General features: G+C 50.0%; 1 protein-coding gene across 11 annotated transcripts in view; it reads left to right on the top strand.

Moving 5' to 3' along the window:
- Positions 1–2,040: 2,040 nt before the first annotated feature.
- The window catches only part of MAP4 (microtubule associated protein 4), a 146,519-nt gene continuing 122,404 nt past the window's right edge, over positions 2,041–26,155 (top strand). For 10 of the 11 annotated variants that reach the window (XM_039726570.1, XM_039726579.1, XM_039726578.1 and 7 more), the window contains exon 1: positions 2,041–2,172. The gene's annotated coding sequence lies outside the window, so the exon portion shown is untranslated. Of the gene's footprint in view, positions 2,173–5,577; positions 5,662–26,155 lie in introns of all 11 variants that reach the window. The other variant, XM_039726569.1, reaches the window with a different exon arrangement.

Below are 26,155 nucleotides of genomic sequence, written 5' to 3'. Positions count from 1 at the left end.
CCTCGGGGACATGCAGGAGCCTGGCTGTCAACAGGCAGGGGACAGTGTCCCTCCCTTCTGCCCGGGTGAACTCCCAGAGCACGCTGTAATGGTTTCTCCCTGAAGAGTGAGGCTGGATGTTCCTCCCGCGTGGTTGCTGTCACTGCACCAACCCAGTGTCACCTCACGCTCGTCCCTGGGAGTTTCAGCCACGGGAAATGGTTTCAGTGAGGGCAAACATGGAGCCGACAGTGGTGGTGGATGAGGGAACAGTGATGGATGAGGTGACAGTGGTGGATGAGGGAACAGTGATGGATGAGGTGACAGTGGTGGTGGATGAGGGAACAGTGACCGGTGTCACCCACCCGGACTTGTGCACAGTGTTCCACGCTGTCCCACACCACATCCTCGTCCCCAGAGGGGAGGGACAGGGATTTCCTGGATGGAGCACTCGCTGGATGAGGAAGGGGCTGGATGGGCACACTCAGTTGTGCTCGGTGTCCGACTGCAGAGCAATGACAAGAGGGACACTCAGGGGTCGGGAGGTCCAGGGCCTGAAGGGGCTTCAGGAGAGCTGGAGAGGGACTAGGGACAAGGCATGGAGGGACAGGACACAGGGAATGGCTTTAAACTGAAGGAAGGTAGATGTGAGGGTGGGCAGGCCCTGGCACGGGGTGCCCAGAGCAGCTGTGGCTGCCCCTGGATCCCTGGCAGTGCCCAAGGCCAGGCTGGACACTGGGCTTGGAGCAGCCTGGGACAGTGGGAGGTGTCCCTACCATGGCAGGGGTGGCACTGGATGATCCTTAAGGTCCTTTCCAATCTAAGACAGTCTGTGATTCTGTGACTCTGCAGCTGTGCCTGCTGTAAAAACACATCCCTTCATCCCTCACCATCCTGCTATCTACACTTCATCCCTTGATCCTGTTTTCCTGCTCTCCTCCTGCCCTCCTGCACGTGCAGAGGGCTGCCTTTCTGGGCCAGAAGGGCCACGGGGGATTACGAGCAGCAGCACGAGTGGTCCCTGCTGTTCAGCCACCTGGAGGGGCGGCTGGGCTCCATCTGTCCCTGGGCCCTGCTCTGTCAGCAGCCTCCTTCAGCTCCTCCACAGCCCCGAGTGCCGTGCCACACAGGCGTGCACACGCTCCCAGGGCTTCCCCTGCCGCTTTAAATATCGCCCTTTCCTGCCCCACATCACCCTTCCCAAAGCTGGGGTCTCCTTCATGCCCTTAGCCTTGTCCCTTTAGCCGCGCACCCTCAGCCCCTCTCAGCCATGTCCCCCTCAGCTGTGTCCCCTTAGCTCGTCTCTCCCCTCAGCCCCATCCCCTCAGCTCCTCTCTCCCCTCAGCCGTGTCCCCCTCAGCTCCTCTCTCCCCTCAGCTCCTGTCCTCTCAGCTCCTGTCTCCCCTCAGCTCCTGTCCCTTCCGCTCCTGTGTCCCTTCAGCTCCTGTCTCCCCTCAGCCATGTCCCCTCAGCCCTGTCCCCACTCAGCCGTGTCCCACCTCTCTCCCCTCAGCTCCTGTCCTCTCAGCTCCTGTCTCCCCTCAGCTCCTGTCCCCTCCGCTCCTGTGTCCCTTCAGCTCCTGTCTCCCCTCAGCCATGTCCCCTCAGCCATGTCCCCTCAGCTCCTGTCCCCCTCAGCTCCTGCCCCCCTCAGCCCTGTCCCCCTCAGCCCTGTCCCTCTCAGCCCTGTCCTCCCTCAGCCGTGTCTCCCTCAGCCGTGTCCCCCTCAGCCGTGTCCCCTTAGCTCCTCTCTCCCCTCAGCTCCCCTCAGCCATGTCCCCCACAGCCCCACTCAGCCATGTCCGCCTCAGCACCCATCCCCTCAGCTCCTGTCTCCCCTCAGCCGTGTCCCCTCAGCTCCTGTCTCCCCTCAGCCCTGTCCCCCTCAGCCCTGTCCCTCTCAGCCCTGTCCTCCCTCAGCCGTGTCTCCCTCAGCCGTGTCCCCCTCAGCCGTGTCCCCCTCAGCTCCTGTCTCCCCTCAGGCGCTCGCGCTGATTGGCCAGTGCCGGGCGCGGCGCGGCGCTGATTGGCCGGGCGGCGCGAGCCCCGCCCCCCTGCGGCCAGCAGGGTAGTGCGCTCGGCGCGCGGCCAGCGCGGCTCCCCTCCCCGCTCCTCCTCCCGCCGGGCCCGCAGGGGACAGCGACACTCGCCAGGCGCCTCCGTCCCGGCGCTGCCCCGCGCCCCCGCCGCTCGGTAAGGCCGCGGGGAGGGGGCTGCGGCCGGGGACGGGGCGCGGGGACACCGCAGTCTGAGGAGTGCTCAGGCGGAGGGGCGGCCCGGGCCGAGCGGGGGCTCCGGCCTCGCCGGTGTCCGCCGGGCCGGGCCGGGAGGTGGCCGGGGCTGCGTGGCTTGGGAGCCGCGCAGGGAGCGCCCGCAGCATCCCCGAGCATCTCCCGGGGGAGCCGGCGCAGGGAGCGGGCGCGGCCGGGGCGCGGCTTTGTCGCTCGGGGGCAGCGGCGGGGCCGGGGCTCGGGGGCTCCCCGGCCTTGCCCCCCAGGCTCCCTGGGGGCGGCACACGGAGCCGCGCCTTTCGCTCTAGGGCGACGCAGCGGTTCCGCGCTTCTCCTCGGGACGCCTGCAAACTTTCCGCGCCGCCCTCACCGCCGTGCTTCCCCGCTGGGTCCCTCGCTGCCGGCTTTATAAGGAGGGCCGGGGATGAGCATGGGCAGAGCGCGGCTCCGGCGCTGGGTGTGGCGGGCCGGGATGCGCCGGGCTCCGGCCAGGCCTCTGCTCAGTCATCGCCGCGGAGCCGGCCCGCTTTCGGGATGAGCAAACTTCTCCTGCGGAGCACGGCGGTACGGGCATTAAATAAATGTTCGCCACGGTGCGATGTGGGGCTGCTGGTAATAAGTTTAAGCTGACGGCGGTGAAGTTTTGGGTTCTGCGGATGCTGTTCTGCTTCTAAGTGTATCCTGGTAGTATGGGCGTTGTAGGCTCTGCCTCTCTTCGAGGGGTGTGTTAAAAGCCTGAACCTGAACTTAGAGGTTTACTTCTCTTTTCTTTAGGTGGTTCTTGGTTGTTCCCTCACTTATTTCCTTCCCCTGATTCCTCTATGGATATAGCAGATTAACCCATTGATTTTAGAGTTTTAAAAACCGATTTTATTTGTTTTTAAAGCTGGAATCATCTGTTCAGTGAATCATGTTCTTCCCAGTTTGCAATTCCAGCTGGAAGGCTTCTTGAATAATACAACAGCCATCCTAGTCCTGCTCAGAGTCTCAGTGTGGAGTAACAAGCCTTGCTCGGGGCTCCTCCTGCTCTGCATGTGATGCTGCTGTAGCTTCATTTTGTAAACTGAAGGGACAGGACTGCACTGGAGTTGTACAACTCTAAAGCTTCTTTTCTCCTTGCCAGGGCCTGATGTCCCATCTGGTGTTTTTTGCTGGTATTGTATCTATAAGGTACTGTTGCAGCTTAATTAACTCCTCCTTTATTTGAGAAAGAGAAATTGTAACTCAAAATTTTTCACATTGACAATACAGTTATGACAAAGGTGACATTGTCTGGGCAGACCTGGCTGTCAAATTTACTTTAGGGATTTTTGGCAATGAAATTTCTGATTATCCTTCCAGATGCGTTTTGCAGGATTCACAGACTCTTTTGAAGTTTTATTTTTTATTCTTTTGTGCCTTCTTGCATCAGAAGAGATGGGCTTTTTCAGTTTGAAAAAGAGCTTAACTTACTTGCTGTTGCAACAGCAGCAATATCCTGTGTCTTTTGTTTTGTTTGGTAATAATTACATGTTAGTGACAAATAATAAGCTTGAAGCAGAATAGCTGATCTGTTTGTGGCTGTGATTGTTGACTCTGAAGCTGAAGGCCGTGGATATTATTAAATCTGTTTTTATGTGTCTCTGCAGAAATGACATCAGGGAAAGATCAGCTAATACAAAGAAGTGTCAGTGGTTTGAAGATGCCAGCCTGGGGAGTTCAGCTAGAGCCCAGTGTTGCCATGGGTGCAGTGTGTGGGTCACCCTGGTTCCCCCCGAGCCCTCAGCTGATATTAGGAGAGGATTATGTCACTCCTGGCCCTAAAGAGCAAACGGGGAGGCTGCTGGAGGACACTCATGGCAGCAGATCCTGACTTTATCAGCCTGTTCCTCCAAAGGCAGGGCTGTGCCAGGCACTGGCCTGTGCTGGCCACTGATGCCAGGCAGGCTCCCAGGAGTGGGGACACCGTGGGACACCAGGGCTCCTCTCTGCCAGCTGCAGCAGGTCTGGAGAGCTGCTCTAACAAGCTGTCTGATTTGGCTGTGAGTGCTGTGGTAAGTGATGAGAGCAGCCCTGTTTGGAGTGGCCAGGGGGTGAATAATCCCACCCAAGGCTCCCAGCCACTGCTGGAACCAAACTGGAGTTCCTCTGGTCAGTGTCATTTACAGGTGGCAGTAATAATTCTGAACTATTTGGGTTCAGTGCACTCTGGCCGTTCCCTCCCAGGGACACCAGGCAGTTTCAGTCAAGGTTTGAGCATTGCCCAGACTGTTCTGTGATGGTATCAAACACCCCCAGCCTCCAGCAGCCTGAGCCACAGTGGGAACAGAAGCAAGTTGGGCTTTTGGAGGGGCAGAAGGTGAGGCTGGGGCAGGCCTACATTCCCAGCCTTAAGCTCGTTATGTGCAGTCTGAGGAGTGCTCAGTTGAACCAGATGAATTACGTATTCCTGCTGGTAAAAGGGCTGACACAGCTGTAATTTCAGCCAATGGAGCTGTAATTATGTTTGAGGTCCCAACCCCTGTAGTGTTTGAGTGGTTGCCTGTCTTCCCTAGAAATAAATGAATCTGAGCCATTCAGTCAGCTCTGAGTTGTGGCAGAGTTCAGGTCTGGTTTACACCCATGGCATGTTCTTGCTCTCCTGTACCTCAGGCTTAATCTCACCTGCTGTTTGCTGAGCCAGTGATGTCTCCACCACTCAGTTCTTGGACTGCATTTGTCTCTCTGCACCACGTCTTGATGTGCAAGCTTCCAAATTCTGACCTGCACCAAACTTATGACTCAGGGAAACCACTGGTCAGACAGGGTTTAGGTCTGTCAGGATGAATTCAAGCTACTTGCAATTCAAATGAAAGTGAGGGTTACTTGAAAGCGAAATAATGTGTGACTATACCTTGGTTTGGTCCAGAAAAACCCCAAATAATTTATTTTGCTAGGCCAGACATAGATTGGGAGATAAAATTCCAGCCTCCTCCGCTGAGAATGAAGAGTTCAAGGCGTGTTACTCATCGTGTTGTTGCGAGTCAGATTGCAGACAACAAAATTATAATTTGTGTAGGTACCTGTGCAGTTTCAAAGGCAAATTGAAGAAGCTGATAGTGCTCTGAAAGGCAGAGTTATTTCCTGGAACTCTGTGTTTGTGCTTTCTGACTCAAATGAAACAGATGAAACTCTTGCTTAGTCAAATGTCTGTGTCCACAGCTTCCTCGTGCTTTAACAGCAACTGAACTGATTATTTCTGTGCTTTCTTTCTTTCCTCCTTGAAGGCAAATGAAATCATAGTCAGCTGTAGATCAGAGAAGCCAGGGGTCTGTGATTAGAGCACGTGGGAGGGGGCAGAGAGCTCGAGCCTTGAGCTGGAGCCACCAGTGCTGCATCATCTCCACAGGGTTCATCTCCAGGAGAAAGGGTGGATGGCCTCTGGAGCAGGTTCCTGGGAGATTGTGGTGGAGCAGCTGGGCTAGCAGAGCAGGTAGGACCCCTGCATCCCATGGGGGAGTTTCTCCTCCTACAGCTCAGAAAGCAATTCCATGGCTTAGTGTTGCGCACATGGGAAGGAATTTCTCGTGGGAAGAAAAGGTCAGTGAAATCAGTTGCTGTAGATGCTATGCAGATTTTAACTTGGTAGTGAGAAGAATGAAATACTTGTGGCTCACACTGGTGCCCTGTGTTGCTCTGAGTTCTTAATATTATGTTAAAAATTATGAAATATTAAATTTATTTGAAATTATTGGGAAATCTGACCCTGAAGGATTATGAGCAGACATTGGTGTGATGCTCTAGCACTCTTAAAAAATTACGTCAGGATAGTGCTGAGGATTTGCCCCAAACAAGATCAGTCTTGGACTCCTCTGAGTAAATTACTCATTTTTGTGTGTTGCCATAAGAGTCCATATTTTGGAATGCTGGAGAACAAAACTTTCTGCAGTTGCTGCTGTGGAAAACACAGGAGACACCGAGTTAATGGGAAGTGTAGGTAACTCCCTGGGTAAAAATGGCTGTGCATGTAAATGATGGTTCCCTGGTTCCACATTGTTCCCTGGAAATGTCTGCTGGAAGCTGGGATGGTGCTGGGTTATTTATTCTTTGCTCCCCTGGAGACAGGGAGGGAAGGGGCTGATTTCTTCCCTTGCTCTCAGACAAGGCTGCTCCTCGCTGCTCTTTTAATCCTTGCCTTATTTTATTTTACTCCCTGCCTCAAAACTTTTCTCGGGTAGAGTGGCAACTGCTGAATTGGTAGTTCCTCCGGGGAGTAGCAAGATACCAGCACTGAGATAAAGCTCACAGTGTCCCTGTGATTTGAACAAAACTGGCAGACAAAAACAAGAGTTGTAGTTGCGTTATCGAGGGAGGTTTGTGTAACGCAACAGGCCCTGGATTAACTTTCCTTTGCCAAGGTTGGGTTTCCAGCCTCCTGGAGCTGGAACTGCCCTTGTAAAGGGAGTTTAACACACCATGCTGGAGTCTGTCCCCTGCCCAAAAGGGAAGAGAGGCTGTGTGGGTGGGAGGAGGGCTCAGCCCCAGGTGTACCCTGGGCGGGTGACGTGCCAGCCACGGTGTAGCTGTGGATTAAGGTGGGATGAGCAGCGTGCCCTGGCTGCGTGCTGGCTATCAGGCTACTCCGAGGAGCTTCTGGGACAAGTATGCAGTTAATCACATCCATTAGCATGATTAAAATCCTGATTAGCCTGTGTCACTCACTCCCGTTTGCCTCCTACACTTCGCCCCTTTTTTTATCCGGGTGTTTGTGAGCAGCAGCAAGGCTGGGAGTTGTAAATGGATCCCAGGATTCTGGGCTTTGTGTTGGAACAAAGCTCCTCAGAAAGCTGCCCAGCTGCTGGCTGAAGAGAACATCTGAGAAATCAGTCCTTCACAGCTGGAGGAGCCTCAGCAGGACTGTGGGGAATCCAGCTGAGCGTGGAGGAGGCTCGTCCTGCTGACGTTCCATGTCTGGTGTGTCCTAACACTTGGATTTTAACTTCTCCATCCCTGTGTGCTGAGGAGCTCCTCGTGCTGGCTGGCACCTTGGGGCAGAGCTCCTCTGGCCTCCAACAGCCAGGGCTGGATGGGCTGGAGAACAAGCCCAGGGATGGGATGATGGGGAAAGACAAGGCTGAAACTGAGGGTAGGGAAGCTGCACATCAGCTGGTTGGATTTTGACTAGGTGTGGAAAAAAAGACAAAAAATGAGGTAATTATGTAAATTCCTGTGTGCAAAAACTGTTTTTTAAAAACTTCACTGGCTGGGGAGATACTGTACATACTCAAACTGGACCTTTTTGGAAAAGCCAACGTCTCTGAGCATTAGGTCATACACTTCCACCACATTCCCGCCTGGGAGTGAGTCATTGTCTTTTGTAAAATTGTATTAGAGCTACATCATCCCCAAAAGCTGTTTTTCAGCTGAATTTAGGGTGTTGACACTTGCTCTAAACAAAGTAAAGCTATGGGAGCATTTATCAGAGCAATTTCAAAGTGTGTTTACATACTCTGGAGCTGCGACTCCCGAAGTGCCAGGGCTCAATTCATTCTTGGGAGTGGAAACCTTCAGCTCTCACACTGAGGACTGGGGCAGATATCTCCATGTAACTTGAATGGTGTTTGTGAAGTGCTTAAAATCCTCTGGAAGGGACAGAGAAACATCGAGGTGCTTTTACCTGCTCTTATTTCTCCCTCCTCCCACGTGTTTCTTGCAGGGGCTGTGTGTTGGCTCTTGGCTGAAGATACTCTGGCAGTTTGTCCTTCAAGGAGTTGATACTGAGGGTTTGTTTCCATATTATGATTGATTTTTTCCTAGCAAAACTCGTTTGAGGTTCCAGCCCTCCTCCACTTCATGCTTTCTGTCAGGTTGTTGTGGCAGAAGTTCAGTGCAGTGAAATGGGGCAGTGAGAAATGGGTCAGTGCTCAGGTGGGATTTCTACAGCTGATTTTAGAAGCTGCATCATTTCTGTTAAAGGGGAAGTAGAAACAACTGCTTGGAGAAGGGGATGCCAAGCACTCAGCACACTGGCTTTGCTGGGGAAAATGTGATGGGGAAATGCTCTCAGTGGGATGAGTAAGAGCTTGGGGTGAAAAATCCTTGGCCAAGTTCATTGGAAAGGCTGAGGCTGCCAGGCACACCTGGATCCCAGAATGTTGGAGCTGGAAGGAGATCACCCAGGCCAAGCCCCTGGCAGGGCAGGGTGCCCTGGGCTGTGTCCAGGGGGGTCTGGGATGTCTCCAGAGAGGAGACTCCAGCCCCCCTGGGAGCTGTTCCAGGCTCTGCCCCTCCATGGACAGAGGCTGCTCCTGCTCTGAGCTGGAGCTGTTGTGGTTTGCTTTGTGGCCACTGCTCCTTGTCCTGTCACTGAGCAGAGTCTGGCTCCATCCTCATCTCCACAGAGTCCCTCTCCAGGGGAAAGGGTGGGTGTCCTCTGCTGGGAAAGCTGGGCTGAGCAGAGCAGGCAGGACCCCTGCAGCCCAGGGGGGATTTCTCCTGCAGCCTCTCCTCATCTGGGAAATGCTCCAGACCCCAAATCCAAATTCAGTGCTGCTGTGTGTGCTGTTAACTCCATTTCAGTTCATCAGAAAGGGACCCTGAGTTCACACCTCAGTGAGGACAGGGCAGGAACTGAGCACTTGGAACTGCTCTGAGCAGGATGCAAATGGAGATCTGAAAGTTGTGCTTCACTGGCTCTTTTCCTGTAATCCCCTCTGGAAAGCACTGGGTGTTTTTGAGCACCTGACTCTCAGGAGCTCAGATCTGCCTGGGTTTCAGGCACACTGAGAGGAGGAGGTGGACAGTGGTGAGAGGTGTTTCCTGGGCTAGGCTGAGGGTCCCTGCGAGGTGCTCCTGGCAGTGCCATCTGCTGATGAAGTGACATCTGCTTGGGAAGTTCACCTGCTCCCTTCCCCTGTGGGCAAGGCAGCTTGATGCACACTCGAGGGGGAAATCAGCAATGATGTCAACTCAGCATTGATATTGGATGTGAAATGCTGTTGGAAATACTGAGGAAAACCCAATGTAAACAGCAGATTAAAGAAAGTGTTTTAAAATGTCACTGTTGGTGCTGTTTATAGCAGTTCCAAGTGCTTCATTCCTGCCTGTACCCTCATTGCTCTCTGCACCCAGGTTCCCTTTGTGTTGCACTGAAATGCTGTTAACACCAAACACAGCCCTGAATTTGGAATGTTAATTTTCCCTAGAATCCCAGAATGGTGTGGGTTGGAAAATCATCTCATTCTGCCCCTGCCATGGGCAGGGACACCTTCACCATCCCAGGCTGCTCCAAGCCCTGTCCATCCTGGCCTTGGACACTTCCAGGGCTGGGGAATCTTGGTGTTGTTGATGAGCTGTATTCCTCTGTGTGGGTTTTTTCTGTTTAAACTCTCAATTTCAGCCATTTCTCTGTTGCAGCTTTATTAAGTGCAGTGTTAAAAATGCTCCTTTTCTTATCAGCACTGGTTTTAAGGAATCTCAGAAGTTTTTCTGCTGTCCGTGGATACTTTCACTGCTGTTAATTAGCTAATGGGAAACTTCCAAGCTGGGAGAGCAAAGAGAAAAATCCCCAAGCAGCTCCAGCAGAGGCTCTGAATGAGGCTCTGCAGACAGGGGAGGCAGAGGATGAGACAAAGAACTGAGTCACCCTCTCTTCCTTCCTTTGGACTCTTGTGGTGGGAGTGAATCGTTTCTGTTTTAAGTCATAAATCAGGCCAATTAGCAAAAGGGTTCTGGATGCTAATGGGTGCATCATTCAAACTTCTTACTTAGCAGGAGCTGTGGATTTCAGTGGTATAAATAAGCAGCAGTAAATTGAATAGAGCGTGTTGTGCCCTGGTGCTGGATTCCCACTGGGGTGTGGGGGATTTCACAGCTGTGAGTGCAGCCCCCAGCCCTGGGCCCAGCACAGGCAGGAGCTGGAGCTGCTGCAGAGAGCCCAGAGGAGGCTCCAGGGTGATCCCAGGGCTGGAGCAGCTCTGCTGGGAGGGAAGGCTGGCAGAGCTGGGAATGTTCATCCTGGAGAGGAGAAGCTTTGGGGTGGGCTCACTGTGACCTTCCAGGACCTGGAGGAGCTCCAGGAGAGCTGGAGAGGGACTGGGGACAAGGATGGAGGGACAGGACACAGGGAATGGCTCCCACTGCCAGAGGATGGGATGGATGGGACTTTGGGAGGATGGGGAGGGGCTGGGATGGAATTCCCAGAGCAGCTGGGGCTGCCCCTGGATCCCTGGCAGTGCCCAAGGCCAGGCTGGACAGGGCTGGGGGTACCCTGGGACAGTGGGAGGTGTCCCTGCCATGGCAGGGTGGCACTGGATGGGCTGTGAGGTCCCTTCCAGCCCAATCCATCCCAGATCTCTGGATCCTGGGAGTGTTGGCTCAGCTCTGCAGCTGCTCTGGGTGCTTTGAGTGTCTGCTCCTGCCCGGGTGTGCAGGATGTGACCCCAGAGTGGAGGTTGGTTCTCTCTCCATGGGCAGGTGGTGCAGGGTGATGGTCACACCCTCAGGGTGTCCCTGGGGCCGAGTCCTGCATTCAGGCCCTTTGGGATGCCATGCTGTGGTTGGCACAGTGTCCTGTGACACCACCCCAGTGGGGACTGCAGGGTGCTCTGGGTGCTGGAGCTGTATTTAGTATCACAAATTTGTATTTATATATGAAACTACAGTGTATGTAATCTGCAGGGTTAATTTTTCCAGGATATCTTCATGCTTAAAGCACACATATTAATTTTCCTTAGGCTGTATTTTAACCTATTTAAGCATTTACGACATGAGAATTAAAGGATATTTCCATCTCGTGTTCTGAGGGCTGGATTTTCTTTAACTGGGGTTTTTTTTAGATAAAATGTACTTTTTTTTTTTTTTTGCTTTGGGATTTGGACAGAGCATGTAGGGCAATAGGATCAAGTGTCACATTGGGATTACATATTTGTCCTGAAGTGACCCTCTTAGGAGCTTGCATGGGTGTAATTGGTGAATGACTGGATTTATAGGGATGTATATCTGCATTAGCCCTGGTTTGATGTGACTCGAGCTGATTTGCTTTTGGTCCAAACTATTTTCAGCTTGGGGAATTCACTTTTAAGGAGGGATGCTATAATTTGCCTGTATTTTCCCTTAAAAGCTGTGGTGGTTTTGCCAGGATTTAATAGCTCTAAATATGAATGTAGAGCAGTGTTGCATGGCATTGTCTGGTGGCTGAAACCCAAATTTATCCCAAAAGCTGCACATTTGAGACCTCTGGGTGTTAATGGTGTGGAAAAAACCCTTTATCATTATCAACTTCCCAAGATTCTTCCATTGCATCAGTCACTGTCTTGTTCTTAGAACTGTAACGACTCTTTCACTCGTGCTGTTCTGCATTATTTTGGTGTGTTGTGTCCCTTAGCTGGCAGCTTCCCTGGGATTTCCCTCTCCTGGAAGGAATTAACGTGAATTTGAAGGTGTTGGAACCCCAAATAAAACAAAGGGAGCTCCTTGCACCTCCCAGCTGAGTTTGCTGCAGTGAAGGTTTTGAAATGAGCAGTAATTGCTGCTGCTGCTGCCAGACTGTGCCCGTGGGCACATCCCTGTGTGCAGAGCCTGGCACCTGCCTCTGCCTGGGCTCAGGGGGGTTTTCTGAGCCCCCTGCCCTGCTCAGTGCCACTGCAGCTCTGGGACCCCTTCAGCTGCTGGTGGAGGAGTGAGAGGCTGTGATTCACAAAGCCCTGAAGCCCCAGAGCATCCATTTCCATTTTCCCTTCATTACCCTGAGCTCTTTGTGCCACAGGTTTCCCTCTGCCCTTCTCCAAAGCTCCCAGCTGCTGGTTTTTCTCCCATATTTGTTTTCTTAGATGCTGTTTTTAGGCCATCTGAATGTATTCAGATTCATTCATTCAGTGTAGGGTGGGCTTCTTTTTTTTTGCTTTTAAAAAGAAAAGGTGATTGGAGCACACTGCTCCCAGAAATCCTGACTCTGGCTGGCATCAGCTGATGGTGTCTTGTTTAAACATACCACAGACTTGATGTTTTTTCCCCTTGGGGTTTGACTTCCTGTGATAAAAGGAGATTCCCTTTTAAAGCAGAGCTCCGTGGTTATATAATGAGAGAAGGAAATACTCCAAAAGTGACACTGGGAGAATAGAAAAGTTATTTTGGTGGCTGACTGGGAGACAGGAGAATAGGAAATTCACTGAGGAGGGCACGGGTAACTCGAGTGCTCTTGGGAAAGTGAGAGGAACACATTTAAGGAATTAACTGAGGGAGTGACCAGGGCAGAGCAGTGCAAGGAAGGTTGTGGTGAGGACAGAGCTGCCCAGTGCACATCTAGGATTCCCCTTGGAGGATTTAACCCTTTCCAAGCTGCTCTTCCTCTCTTCCATAAGCTGCTCCCAAGCAAAGTCTCCAGGCTGATGGATTTGAAGCCATGAGCAGAAGTTATTTTTGAATTTGTGCATGTGGCTTTGTCTTCAGGGAGCTAACTAATTCTTCTCCTTCCCTCCCAGGAGTGCCAAGCCCTCCCTGTGCAGGAGCCAGAGTGAAAACTGCCTTTTCCTGCTGTCCTTGGGGTAAAAATGGGAGTTTCCAGAGCAGTTTGCTGTCCTTCAGCAGGGTTTTTGGGAGGCAGGGATGCAGACTCTGGGGAAGCCAGCTGGATTCTGGCAGGGAATCCCTGAGCTCCCTGAGCTTTCCTAGTCCTGCCCTTGGAGTTCAGACTCACCCTGCACAGTCTGCTCTGCAGCTCTGAGCTCCCTGTGGATTTAAAGTGGAATATTGATTTTCCTGGGCTGGGATATGCCTACAGAAACATGGAAAATGCCCACAATTCATCAAAATTAAGCTGGTTTTCTTGCTGGTCTGGGGTATGTTTATTTTTTCTAGTATGTAATTTATCTGTAGAATAATGTTTCAGCAGCCAGATCTGCTGACTGTGCCTGTTAGGTTTCCCCAGTGAAATTCCCTGGCAAGCTTCACTTCTTCCAGGATCATTTTGAGGTGCTGATGTAATCAAACCCTCGAATTTGACCTCAACAAGAAATTATGTAGTGCAAAGTTTGCTCTTAAAATCCATGTGGAATTGTTATTTTTGTGTATTTCATGTAGCTGTTTGTGCTATTCTGTAACTTTGCTTTTGCTCGTTTTTTTAATTAAGGGATGGGAGTTTATGCCTGAGGAGGGGGGGAAGCAGGTTACAGATCCTTAACACCTCATCAAAATTTCAGAGGGAGTTATTTTTTCAGCTCTATTTGAATAATTAAACATTGTGCTGAACTAATTTTGCAAATGTGTGGGGGGAGCACAAGGAGTAATGAAAATAGTTAATCTAAATGGAAATGCATCAGAGCATCCTGGTTGTACAAGTGTAACACCCTGCTTTATTCCAAAGAGTTCCATTACTTAAAAGAAACTTCCCAATTTATAAACCGAGATGTGCAACATAAACAGGGATTGGGAAATGATCCTCTGAAAGACAGCAGTGAAGCAGGGGGGCTCTGGTGATGGAGATCTTGTTTAACACAGATCACCTTGAGCAGTGTAATTTTCCATACTGAATTTTTAACCCTTGCTTCAAAGCAAGGAAACTTCCAGAGTGCCTCGGAGGACTTGCATTTTGTCCTTAAATTAGTTTTGTTTTCAAGTGAAAGATTGCAGAATCTCATTATTTATGAAACAGAGGCTTTGGATTAAGCTCAGATGTTCCTTTATTAGAGAATTCCAGCTACAAAGGGAGGCTGGGTATCCACCAGCTGCACTCTCTGACTGATAACAGGCTTTTCAAAGTAGTTTTCTTTCAGCAATCCTGTTAATGCTTTAAATTCAAGCCTAAACTTTTTTTGTGGGATTAAGGGTAGGAAGAAAAAAAAGCTGGGTCAGAGGAATAAATGCAAATAATTCAGCATGAACAGCAGGGTGAGGTGAGTCAATTACTGTGATACGTGTTTGTCAGCCAGCAGGACAGTATTGCCCTCCCCACTTTATGGCGTATTAAATCAGAATGTAAAACTGACAACACATCAGGCAAAAGGTTCCTGTGCGTGTGCAGAGCAGGTCTGGTGTCTGGTTGTCCTTTGTTCATCTCCTTGGTTGTCACTCTTGGGTGGTGTGGGCTGTGTCCCCGTGGCTTTGTTTGTGCTGCAGCCTCCGAGTCCTGGGGGCTGTGTGGGTTCAGATCACAAATCCACACTGGGGAGGGTGGGAGAGACCCCGAGGATCATCCAGTTCCCCTCCTGGAGCCCCTCTGAGCTCTCCCTGGAGCTTCTCCTCTCCAGGTGAGCATTCCCAGCTCTCCCAGCCTGGCTCCAGCTCTGCAGCAGCTCCAGGTCCCTGTGCTGCTGGATCTGGGGCAGCTCTGCAGTGGGGTCTCACCTGAGGGGCAGAATCCCCCTTTCCTGGGGTCCCTGGCCAGGCAGTGCTCAGCCTCCCACCCCTCAGTCCTTCTCCCCAGAGCTGTTCCCTGTTCATTCCCAGCCTGGATTTGTGCTCGGGATTGTCCCAGCCCAGGTGCAGAACTTTACCCTTGGCCTTGTTGAACCTCCTGATGTTGGCACAGCCCCACCTCTCCAGGTCCCTGTGGGTGTCCCCATCCCCTCCCTGCAGCTGTGACAGCACCCAGAGCTCGGTGTCACCAGCAGAGTGCCCAGGGTGCCCCAGCCCCAGGTGTCTAATTTGGCTTTTTCAGGGTCTCTCCATCTTCTCTGCAGCAGAAAATGCCTCTCCCTCCTCCAAGCCAAGTGCACAGGTTAGCACTGGTGGTGCCAAGGAAATAACCCAGCTCTTAAGTCTCAATACTGGCAAATAAAAAAATTATCTGTGGCTGCCAGTGTCACCTTTGTCCTCTCAGCACAAGGTTTCACACCTGCAGCTCACTCTGAATGCTCCTCTCCCTGCTTGTCTCTTGTGAGAGTTTTCTGGTAGTCTCTCAAAGTACAGGAGCTGGGATTTCTAGGTGGAATGTTTTATCTTGAACTTTTCAGAAGAATAATACCAAAAAAGGGGGTTGTGTACTGGGAGGAGCATTTTCAGCTACTAAACAGGCTGTGTTTTATGGAATTGACTGAAATCTTGTGGCTTTTAATGTGGAAGTTGCATGTAGGTTGTTCTGTCTCAGCAAGTTTTTACTGAATTCTCTTATTCTACTGATTTATTTTTTAAAAAAGAAAAATTGAGTGTTTTCAGCTGCTCACCGGGTTGACCAGATCCAAGGCAGGCTTTTGCTCTGCCGTGTCCTTTGTGTAAATTCTGGGTTAATTAAGTGACTCATTCATTCAGTCTGGCTGAGGCTGCACATGATGGGGTGAAGGAAAAAACAAACCCAGCACAGAGTGAAACTCTCTGAGGCATCTGAGCTTCCTTCTGGAGAGGGAATAGGGAATAGGCAGCCTGTGCCTCGGTGCAGAGTAAACAGGCTGTGTTTTATGGAATTGACTGAAATCTTGTGGCTTTTAATGTGGAAGTTGCATGTAGGTTGTTCTGTCTCAGCAAGTTTTTACTGAATTCTCTTATTCTACTGATTTATTTTTTAAAAAAGAAAAATTGAGTGTTTTCAGCTGCTCACCGGGTTGACCAGATCCAAGGCAGGCTTTTGCTCTGCCGTGTCCTTTGTGTAAATTCTGGGTTAATTAAGTGACTCATTCATTCAGTCTGGCTGAGGCTGCACATGATGGGGTGAAGGAAAAAACAAACCCAGCACAGAGTGAAACTCTCTGAGGCATCTGAGCTTCCTTCTGGAGAGGGAATAGGGAATAGGCAGGCTGTGCCTCTGCAGGCTGCAGATCTGCAGGGCTGGGCATTGCACAGAACATAACCAGAGGTTCTTTGATTCCTAAACACTGCAGGGCTTCTGGTTTGTGTCCTCCTCATTCCTCAGGCCTGGCTGCTCATAAATGTCCCTGTGCTGTGATTTCAGTTCTGGGCTGTACAATCTGAATTCTGCACCATTTCAGCTGGTACAGGGCAGGGTTAGGTGGGAGATTGGGCAGGAATTCCTGGCTGGGATGGAATTCCCAGAGAAGCTGTGGCTGCCCCTGGTCCCCTGGCAGTGTCCCAGGCCAGGTTGGATCACCCTAGGACAGTGGAAAGTGTCCCTATCCATGGAATGGGGCGTATTGGGATGATCCATGAAGTCCTTTCCAACCTAAAACAGTCTGGAATTATTTTTGGTTTATTCCAGACAGTTTCTTGCATAAAGCACAGAAGCAGTTTCTGAAACAGAAGTCAAAACCTTGAATGCCTGGTTAGGAAGGGGATGGACAGACCTGAAAGTAGAACCTGAAAGTATTTCTTCCTTCAAACACCAAAGAGGAAAAAAACCCCAAAAAACCCAAATGAAGAAAAAAACCCTCCAGAATTCATCCCCTCATGATTCTAACAATTTGGCTAAAAAATTTTAAAATGCCTTATAATTATTCTAAGTCTGAAGAGGTAGAAGTGTAAGAGGAGAAAAGGGGAAGTACTGAACATTTTCTGAATAATAAAGTGGATCTTTCTGTAAAACATCTTTACTAATTAATCCAAAACCCAGGCAAACTGAACGACAGCAGCTCGTAACAAAAAGCTTTTTGATGGAGTTTGCTGCTGGGAATGAGCTCATCCCGGTGCCCAGCTGGGCACTGGGCAGGGCTGGAGCTGTTTGCTGCTCCCAGCGTGGGCTGGGGGTCGTGCTGGGAGTGTGGGGCCATCCCCAGGGATCCCAGCCTCCCACCTGCAGCTTCCAGGTGAGCTCAGCACCACTTCGGACTGGGGATTTGCTGTATTTGTTTTTCTGGCATTTGCATTGATTTGAGGTACATGGAGAGAGGTGGAGAGGGACTCTTGACAAAGGGCATGGAGTGCCAGGGCAAGGGGAATGGCTTTGAACTGAAGGAGGGTGGATTTGAATTGTTTATTAGGGAGAAATTCTGGCTGTGAGCACGGTGAGGCCCTGGCACAGGTGCCCAGAGCAGCTGTGGCTGCCCCTGGATCCCTGGCAGTGCCCAAGGCCAGGCTGGACAGGGCCTGGAGCACCTGGGACAGTGGGAGGTGTCCCTGCCATGGCAGGGGTGGCACTGGGTGGGCTTTAAGGTCCCCCCAACCCAAACCTCTCTAATGAGGAAAGGTTACAGAAGAATGAAGAAATGTGGTCCCATTCTTCTGAGAAACATCACTTAGGTCTTGAGGTGGAGCCAGGCAAGATTGAAATTAAAAATTATATATCAGTGGCTCTTGGCTTCATAATTTTAAGTGACTCCTTTTAAAACATAGTATGGTGATTCAGTGTGCCTTCTGTGCTTTCTACCTGCTTCTGTTTTTAAAATTACAAAATTCTTGCTTTAAAATAAGCTGTTGATTGGGAAAACTACTTGTAGTAAGGGCAAACCCTGAATATTCAACTTGTGCAATGCTTGTGGGGGCTGACACGGGGATCTTGCTGAGTGGGAATTCAGTGATGTGCCAGAAGCACAGAGCTGGCTTCATTCTAAGTCAACTTTAACCACCAGAAGTTGTATTATTCTTTGTTCTTTCAGTTTCTCACCCTGATAAGCTGCTTTGTTGTCCTTGAGGCGCTGGGAGCCACATGCTGGTTCCAGGTTAAATTGCAATATCTGTGTGGGGGAGGCCGGAAGGGTCGGAGGCTGCTGCAGCTCCAGTACAAATCTTCTATTTCTGCCAACTAAAGAAATGCTGAGCACAGTGAAAATAACAGAATTGCATGCGAGACAATGTGTTAGACTTGTCTCCCGTGTCACTGGAATTTGTCTTTAGAGCTGTGGGAGAAGGAGCTGGAGCTGTGGCAGCTCCTCACGGGAGCGCAGCGGGAACAGCGGATCCATCGCGGTGGGGCTGGCTCAAATCCCCAGCTCCTGAGGAACAGGGCTCTGGCACAGCTTTGGGTTCCTCAGCAGCTGTCAGATGTGGTGCACAGGCCGGTGTCACTGCTTTCCCAGCTCCAGGGAGCCTTCCCAGCTCCTGGGTGTATCCCTGGAGTGGTGAGTTGGGAGTGGAGCCTGGCAGTGCGGGGACAGAGCAGCAGGGAAGGAGCTTTGCTGGATCCTGGAATCCAGGATGGTTTGGGCTGGCTGGGGCAGCTCTGCAGTGGGGTCTCACACTCCTGCACACCCCATGGCCTCAGCACTCCTGGTTTTCTGTGGATCTGGTGAGTGACCAGTAGCAGGAATGGGGTTTGTGTCCCAGCCAGGAGCAAGTCAAAGTGTAGATGGACATATGAACAGCTGGGCTTTTCTTTTCTTTTTTTCTTTTTTTTTTTCTTTTTTGTTAATTATTGAACAGTTTTAAGTCCAGATTAAAAGCTGGATGGTATAATTATTTTTTAATTGGTCTCTGCAGTAAGAACCTGTGCATTAAACCACAGAACTTTCTGAATTCCAGTTGCTGTGAGAAATAGAAATCAGATGGATTAAGTATAGTGCTGGAAATTAATTTTACAGGTACCTTTGAAACATTTTCATTCAGTCATAATTCAGTATTTATTAATGCAGCTTTTGGTTTCTGAAGGGGTTATTTGAGGTTTTGGAGCAGTGAGTCTGCACTGATTTATTTGCTTGTGGTGTGAAGTAACACACTTTGTACTGGTTCCAATCTTGATGAGGAAACTGCTGCTGGTCCTGCTGCATTTTCAGAGCAGGAATCGCTTTCCTTGATAAGGCCAGAACAAGGACCAGAGCAAGCTCTTGCAGCAGCTCCCTGGGCTCAGGCTGTCATTGCTCTGATAACACAGCCAGGGTGAGAGCTGCTCCTCTGCTCTCCCAGGGTAAGGGGCTCTGTGGCGATGGATCTTTGAAAGTGCTGAATCTCTCCCTTGTTTTTTATTTCCCTGAAGTTCTTATTCAGCTCGTTGTTTGTTTACTGTGACTGAACCCTCAAAAATGCAGCAAAGTAAAAGTGTTCAACTCTCAGGGGGGAACTTCTCTCTCTGCAGCTGCTTGGGAGGAGTTTGTAGTGAGCAGGGGACAGGAGATGGCCTCAGGGTGGACAGCAGCAGGAATTCCCCCATGGAAAAGGTGCTCAGGGATTGGGAGGGGCTGCCAAGGAGGTTTGGAGTGCCCATCCCTGCAGGTGCCACCCGGAGATGGCACTGAGTGCTCTGGGCTGGGGACAAGGAGGGCATTGGCACCGAGTGGGCACTTGGTGACCTTGGAGCTCCTTCCCAATCTTAATTCTGGGATGCTCCTGCCTCCCCACCTGGGGCTGGCCCTGCCATGACTATAACCAGAGATACATTTAAAAACCTGTAATTAGGAGCTGTTCAGCAGCACCCTGCAGGTTTAGGGCAGGCTGGAGGGGCAGTGCCAGCCCTGGAGCCCTCCAGGGTGTCTTTGGGGTCTGTGTGCCCAGCACCCCATTCCCCTGTCTGCCTCAGGTCCTGCAGCAATTTGCTCCTGGGTTCTGCTTTAACACAGCTGTCTGCACCTTGTTGTAACCTGTCAGCAGCTGATGGTGGGTGCTCAGACTCCAGCCCAGTTTTTCACGCTGAATTGAACAAATCTGTTTTTTCAGACAGTTGCATAACGGGAAGTGACTGCTCATCTTCTGTTCCAGTTTTTTTTTGTTGTTGTTGTTGTTGGATTTAGAAACTTTTTTCTTCAGAAACCTCAATTACTCTACTACAGTTGTAAATAAACATCTGAAGGATTTATCAGGTAATTTCAGGGCTGGCTACTGTTGCCTTGAATTTGCTAAGAAGTGACACTGCTTAAAAATCCCTAAAAGCCATTATTTTGATGCAGAATAAATCGTGTTCCAGCTCATCCAAGAATTTATCCACAAGATGGCTTTGAGTCTTACTCAGACTGGTTGCTTTTCCAGTGCACCTTTAACAAAGGGAAGCTTACCTCTTATAAATGGACTGTTTTTCAATCTGAGTCTGAAAAGCTTGGGTGAGTGTCTTTATGCCTTAGAAATGTGATCTGTGAGCTGAGAGGCAAAGAAATAAATGTTAATGACCTTAACGCTATCTAGCTGCACTGCCTGACCTTTATCTGCCAGCTCCCCTTTCCCCAGGTACAGGTATCACTTTCTGCTTGCATCTCCCAGAACAAATCTGCTCTGATTTTAGCTGGAAATCTGAAATAACAGGAGAGTGTTGATTTTCTCTGGTTCTCCTGCACCCTGGTAGTGCCCAAATTCTTGTTTCTGGGGTGGAGAGAGGTTGGTTGTGCTGGGGACCACTCAGAGCTGACCTATCAAAGCTCTGCCCAAGCTGAGGTGTTAAGTTCTGTCAGGTGTTGGGCACTGTCCCCAAGGGATGTTTTGAGGCTTCTCCTGAATTTGCCAGGAGAATTTGGGATGTTCCATGAGTGACTTCTGCCCAGCTGGATTCCTGACAAAGTCACTGTGTAATCAGGAGTTCAATATTTTAGTAATTTTGGTATCTCAGGACACAGATACTGCTTAATTCTTGCTAATCTGGGCTTTTCCATGGAAAACTTTCAGGTAATAAATCCTCTGAAAACTTCTGGAATATGCTTATATTCCGAGTGGGTTTGGTTTGAATTGATCCTGACACTTCATGTTGTCTCTGCAGTGATTTTGGAATCTCATTAACTTTTGTAGTTAATGACATTAAATGGAGGATGCCCTCTAGTCTAGAAGCCAACAAAAAATGGAGAGGGACTTCAGCTAAGATAGGACAAGGGGGAGTGGTTCATACTGAGAGAGAGTGGGTTTAGATGCAGTCCTGTGTCTGCACTCAGTCCTGTGTCTGCACGGGGTGTAAATGCCTTTTTTACCTTCTCCTGATCCACATTGATGGTTTTGCTCTTGAGAATTCACAGAGAAATCAACTGATGATTGAGACTTTGAACCTGCACTGTTGTGCAGTGGAAAATATTGTTTGGTTTTTAATGTGTTCCTCCAACACTGCTTGTGTTGCTGTCTGGCATCATTTAAAAATTAAAAGTTGTAATTCTTTTGCCTAAAGAGAGTGATGAAGCATCTGCTGTATCATCATTGTCCCAAAATTGATATGGAAGAGGTAATAGCAAAATCCTAGAATCCCAGAATGATTTGTGTGGGAAAGGACCTTATATCTGATCCCATCCACCCCTGCCATGGCAGGGGCACCTCCCGTGTCCCAGGCTGCTCCAAGCCCTGTCCAGCCTGCCCTTGGGCACTGCCAGGGAACATCCACAGCTGCTCTGAGATGTGCCAGGGCCTCCCCCCCTCCCAGCCAGGAATTCCTTCCTAAGATCCCATCCAGTTCTATTCTGTCAGCTCGTAAAAACCATCACTGAGCAGAGGAGATGCTGGGATTGCTGTGGGGTGGATTCATCTTACAGTGTCACCTTTGGTGGGACTGGTTGTTGGGGACATGAGGAATGCCTGGATCACTCTCCTTGTGTGTTCCTGCACATCTGAAATCCTTCCCCTCAAATGCACAGCTTATTTAACCTGTCACACTGCTCTGCTGAGATGCTGCTCTTTATTTGGAGCACATCTGGGCATGAAGCTTTTTACAGAAATTTTACAGAAATTGTATAGAAATTTATGTAGATTACCTTCATGGAACTATTTATATATTTATTAGTCAAATAATGTGTATTTTCAGAGCTTTTATTCCAGTGTCCTGGTCTTGCTGCCAGCCTGTATTCTGTTGCACTTTGGTATTTTTCTCCTTTTTTCCTCTGAAGCATCTGTGCAAAATCTATAGCCATAACAAGTTTCCAACCTGAAAAGCCAGGAGTTAAATAAATCCAAAATCCTTTTAGGTCAGGACTGGGGCAGTTGTGAGTTGGGGTGAAGCAGCACAGGTCAGTGGTTCCACCACACTGGAGTCCCTGTAAAATGCTCCATTCACAAGCACCAAGCAAAGCTCAGCTCCAGGAGCACCCACTGACCTCTGCATGGATCCTTTCCCATAAAATCCCATAAACCAGGTGGGTTTTGAAGTGCTCACTGAGGTGCAGTGGCTGTCCTGAGCTGACCTGCAGCTCCGTGCCACCCACACGTCCCCATGGATAATCCCCTGCATCCCCCAGGACAGGGACATGGGAGCAGGCTGTGACCTGCTCTAGGTGAGCAGATATTAATGGGCAGCTGGGGCACTGAGTTATGAAACCTGGCAGGCATCAGCCTTGAAAACAGGAGGAGATCTCAGTCTCATGAATTTTCATGCTTTCTTACACTAATAAATGTCAGGGACAGTTGGGAATTCTCCAGGAGCTGTTTGGCTTTGAAGCTGTTGCTGTGGCAGCCTGCAGGGCCCAAGGGGATGGGAAATCCAAACTTTGCTGCTATTTGCCCACAGCAGGGCCTGAGCTGACACTGCACACAACATTCCTTAATCTGGTGTAGCTTGGTAAAATCCCTGTTGGTGCCTGCAGTTTCCTCCTTGGTTTTCCTTTTCCAAAGCTGAGCAAAGCAGATGTTTTGTAGTTCCACTGGGATTAGGGACTTCTCCATTCTGGGGTGCATGGGTTTGATACAGAGTCATGGAGTGGTTTGGGTTGGACAGGAAGGGACCTTAAGGGTCGTCCAGTGCCACCCCTGCCATGGCAGGGACACCTCCCACTACCCCAGGCTGCTCCAAACCCATCCAGCCTGGCCTTGGGCACTGCCAGGGATCCAGGGGCACCCTGTGCCAGGGCCTGCCCACCCTCCCAGCCAGGAATTCCTTCCCAATATCTGATATAAATCTCTCCCCTCAGTTTAAACCCATCTCCCCTTGTCCTATTACCATTTTCTCTCTCTGTCTTTTGTCTAAGCCCCTTTAGGTGCAGGCAGGACAGAGCTGCACGTTCTGGTTTGAGTGTCCATAACACTGCTGACCATTCCGTTGCTCCTTGGATCTGCACAGCAAGGGTTTGTCATGGGTGAAAGTGGAATAAACCTCAGGGTTCTGCTGTTCTGGAAGCATCCCCAGCCTTGCCAGGGAGCTGGGGGGGAGCAGCCCTGTCCTGCTGCTCTGGGTGTGATGTGTGTGCAGTAACAGGAGCATCCTTGTGTAGGACCTTTGTTACACCTTGGCTGAGAGACTTTGTGAAAGACTTTGTAAAAACCAGCAAAAGTAATTTTTAAATTTTACTTAAAATTTTAATTAAATTTTTAAAAAGGCACTGAGAGATAATCCCTTACAAATGCCCTGTTTGTTCCACTTATGGGCTGGGGAGGCTTTCCTGCTCCTTTGCTCTTGTGCAGTGTCAGGTGAGCAGGACTGGAGCTCCCAGGAAGCTGGGGTGATATGAATATAAAAAAAGTTCATTAAGAGCTGCTCACAGTCTGGTGTCTCTGACTACCCTTGTGCTGCTGAGTTATGTGATGTTTGGTGATTTCTGCTAGTGCTGGGATGTTTCATTTCAGGAGATTTGCTCTTGCAGCCTTTGACCCCGGGCAGAAATCCTGTCCCACACACTGGTGGGTGTTGTTCCAGAGCTGCCATGGACCAGAACCATTCTCAGCTCTGTTTGCATGTAACAGGCCTGGTGTGAAGAGCAGGATTTTATCTGTGAGGATGTTCCTGGTCACTGTAACTCAGCTGTGGCACTGAGGAGCTCCTTCCCATTCCTTCCTGCTGCAGGAAGGCATCTCAGGAAGGCTTAGAGCCTCTCATTAGTGGACAAATGACATTTGGGTAATGAAAGCTGCTTCTTCTCCTTGTTGCCATCAAAGAGCTCATTAATGCTCCCCAGCCAAGGAAGGATGGGCACTGGAGGAGCTCCAGCCTTGAAGGATGATTTCATAGTTCAGGACTTGACTTTGTTCTTGCTGCTCCTTGTATAATGCATAATGTGTGTGCAGCTGAGTCTTTATGGATCTCAGATTATTAAAGATGCTATTTGTGGCCTGTAGTATCCCAGAAGATGCAGGTTGGGTATCACTGGCAGAGGGTGGGTGTGGGGACGTGCTTTGACAAATAAAGCAGATGACAGGAGTCACAGTGGATCTGTATTGATCAGACACAACAGTAGGAAGAATTGCTGAATTCTTAATCCCTCTATTTTTAGATGTAGTTCGTCTGGGCTGAAGGCTTTCTGTTCCCTGAATTGTTCCAAAAATAAATATTTCAGAAGAGGATTAAACTTGAATGTGAGAGTCAGTGTTTTTTATGCATCAATGTTCATGGAAGGAGCTGGTCAGAAATCACTATTCTCCTTAAATTTGCATGCTCTGAATCCAAATTAAAGCTGCTTTCACCAAAACTACTCATCCACACGAGAGGCTCGAGGTGCTGGTGAGAATGCAACTGTGAGAGCTAATTTTAGCTAATTCAGTCCTGTGAGCAGCAGAGTCCTTCAGCTGTGAAAAGAGACACTTCGCTCTTGCTTAAATCACTTTCTTTTTTTATTGAGCTTCTGCTGAGCACCGACAGGCTTTGCTGATTCTCACCAAGGGCAATTTCTGCCTTGGCTTCTGGTGCTGGCTTTCTTTTTGGTGAGAATCTGGATGTTAAAGGTTTTTTTTTGTTTTGTTTTGACACTTCAGAAAGATCTTTGAATCCTTCTACGCATCGCTTGTGTCAAAGTCCTTCATCTCAGCCTTCTCTGGGTGTTTGCAGCCTCCTGTCACATAGAGTTTAGGTGTCTCTCCCACGTTCCTGTCTCGGGCACTCACAAACCAGAGGGCTCTGGCTTCTGGAACTTTCCTTCCCAGGTGAGTGCAGCCCTTGCTGCAGTGCCCAGCCCTCCAGAGCCCTTTGGGAAGGTCCTTGGCTGGTCCTTGACACTGGCACTGTGGCACCCCATGAGTCACTCCTCAACTTCCCAGAGTCATTGCACGTTGTTTCTTCTTTTCAAATTGCTCCTGACATCCCCAAATCCGTGGTGCTATAAAAACAGCCCAGCTTGTGCAGCTGCTTATTTCCTGTCTGACTGTATGAACCTCACTGGGCTTTAACTTTGTCAGCCCGAATCGCTGCCCAGGACTCTCATTTTAAAGTCTGTCCCCTCTAATAAGGATGAAATGTGGATGCTGCCAAAGAGTATCTGCTGGCTTTGCAGTGGAAGGCCTTCATCCTCCCGTGTTCTACCTGGGACTGGGGAGGATCATCTCCTTCTCCAAGCAGTAGGACTTGCGTGACTGCCGTGGAGCTCTGACTTGCTGCTCATGAATATTTCCCTAGAAAATGCTTCACTCTTCAAGTGCAGTGGAAATACATCCTGTGTTTTGAAGACTCTTTAAATTATTAGTCTAACACAACTTCTCTTGGGAGAAGCTCCAGTCAAAAGCCTGGAATTGAATGTAAAAACAGTCTCTTTCAGACCCCAGAATTATTTGGGTTGGAAAAGATCTCCAGTGCCACAGAGTTCAAGCTGTGCCCAATCCCCTCCTTGTCCCCAGCCCAGAGCCCTGAGTGCCACATCCAGATGTTGCTTGGACACCTCCAGGGATGGGCACTCACAGCCTCCCTGGGCAGTTCCAATCCCTGAGCACCCTTTCCATGGGGAAATTCCTGCTGTGCCCACCCTGAGGCTGCCCTGGCCCAGCCTGGGGCTGTTCCCTCTCCTCCTGTCCCTGTTCCCTGGGATAAGATCCCAAATCCCCCCCGGCTGTCCCCTCCTGGCAGGAGCTGTGCAGAGCCACAAGGGCCCCCCTGATCCCCCTTTTCGCCAGGCTGAGCCCCTTCCCAGCTCCCTTATCCATTTCTCCTAGGATTTACTGTCTGCTTTATCCAGGTGCCTCATGCCAGTGTGGGAACAGGAGTTTGATGCTGAACAAAAATTCATTGAGGTATCTGGCAGTGATGTCCACGAAAGAAAAAAGTCCATCATATATATTGTGAATAAACTCTTGGTTTAGGATCTTGGTGAGTTCAGGAACAGACAAGGAGACAATGTAGGGGTTTGTGGCCATAAAGGCAATTTTCCTTTTCAGAGAAGGTGTCCCTGCCCACGGCAGGGATTCCAATGAGGTCTTTAAGGTCCCTTCCACCCCAAACCATGCTGTGGTTCTCTGATTCCTTGTCAGGTTGTTGTCGTTATTGCTGGGAAGAGCCAGGGATGGAAATCTGAGCTGCCCAACCTGGATTTCATGGCCACTGTGTATATTTAGCTCAGGGTTCACCAGCCTCTGCCTTTGGG

This window comes from Passer montanus, unplaced genomic scaffold (genome assembly GCF_014805655.1).
Source record: "Passer montanus isolate IOZ18808 unplaced genomic scaffold, ASM1480565v1 scaffold59, whole genome shotgun sequence".
Classification (NCBI taxonomy): domain Eukaryota; kingdom Metazoa; phylum Chordata; class Aves; order Passeriformes; family Passeridae; genus Passer; species Passer montanus.
The sequence above is the reverse complement of the archived record's forward strand: the minus strand, read 5'-3'. Positions and strand labels throughout refer to the sequence as shown.